Here is a 1,332-nt window from a genome sequence, read left to right as displayed (position 1 = left end):
CAGAGGTGGGGGGAAGGGTATGGGAAACTTTCGGGATAGCATTTGAAATGTAAATAAAGAAAATAATAATAATAATAATAAAAAAAAAGAAATCTGGATCAAATGAGGCTTGTGCCCTTTTGAATGGACTAATGCATTAACGGTAGAATGGGCATGCTGGTAAAGCAAGTTCAGTCACTGGTAAAGAGTCACCCTTTCACTTTGCCTTCCCCCATGGAACAACACGGCAGTAAATCCTTCTCCAGATACTAGCACACTGACCTTGGACTTCCCATCCCATTAAACTGTAAGAAATAATTCTCTGCTCTTTATAAATTTCCTGGCACTGAATATTCAGTTCTCATGGGGAGCAGACTGTGACACCAGGTTGTCCTCCTTTGGGGTGCATAGGAACCTCTATTTCCAATGCCATTTCAGTTGAGCAGAAGAATGTGAGCAGTCTTGGTCAAGAGATAGCAATAAGCCCTTCAGTGATTCCTCAGTATCTATCTCCCCTTGAACAAGTAAACCAAAACAGAACAAAATAGCAATAACAAAAATCACTATCCAAAGGAAGGAGCACTTGCTGTGGAAAGTACTTCAGCAGCATATGGAAGCTTGTCCCCTAGAATTGAATAATACTGAACCCACTCCTGCACTACACTTAGAACAAGAAACAAGCAAGAAATAAACCTTCATTGTGTTATGTACTTGTGATTTCAAACTTACTTATTTCCAAAGCATAGGCTAACCTAGCTAGATTAGTAAAAAAAAATTTAAGATGATGAATTAGAAACAGAAGACACCAAGTTCACTGAACAATGTTAGAATATAAGGGTGAGCTTCCCACATATCAGAAGTGTATAAGTTGGTGAACATTCTAGAGCAGACTTAAGAAAGGCCTTCCAAAGGATATGGAACAAATTATGATTAATTTGTTATTATAATTATGATACCAAATCATTTAGAAGAATGGAAAAATAAGAATTCCAGGCAGAAGAAATGATTTGGGAAAGACTAAAAAGGGTAGTGACTAAAATGTAGAATGAAAGGAAGCTTCTAGAAACTAGCTACAGCCGGTTACAGTTCCTGCCTTGACACGCCATTCCCTCCTGACCCTGGGTTGTATTATAGACTTCTCCACTATCATGGTTCTCTGAAGAAAGTCTATCAGTGTATGGACAGGACCAGTCTTGAGAAACTTCTAGAGACATCCACACCTGAAAAAATGGTGTTTACTGCATGCCTAGTACAAGCAAAAGCTCAGTACACAATTTACAACTGACCCAATGATGCAAGAGCACAGCACAGTACAGGGAGTCGCAGGTCTGCATGGTTTTTATCAGGCAAAAG

The sequence above is a fragment of the Mus pahari genome, chromosome 4, assembly GCF_900095145.1.
Source record: "Mus pahari chromosome 4, PAHARI_EIJ_v1.1, whole genome shotgun sequence".
Classification (NCBI taxonomy): domain Eukaryota; kingdom Metazoa; phylum Chordata; class Mammalia; order Rodentia; family Muridae; genus Mus; species Mus pahari.
This window is presented reverse-complemented; position numbering follows the sequence as displayed.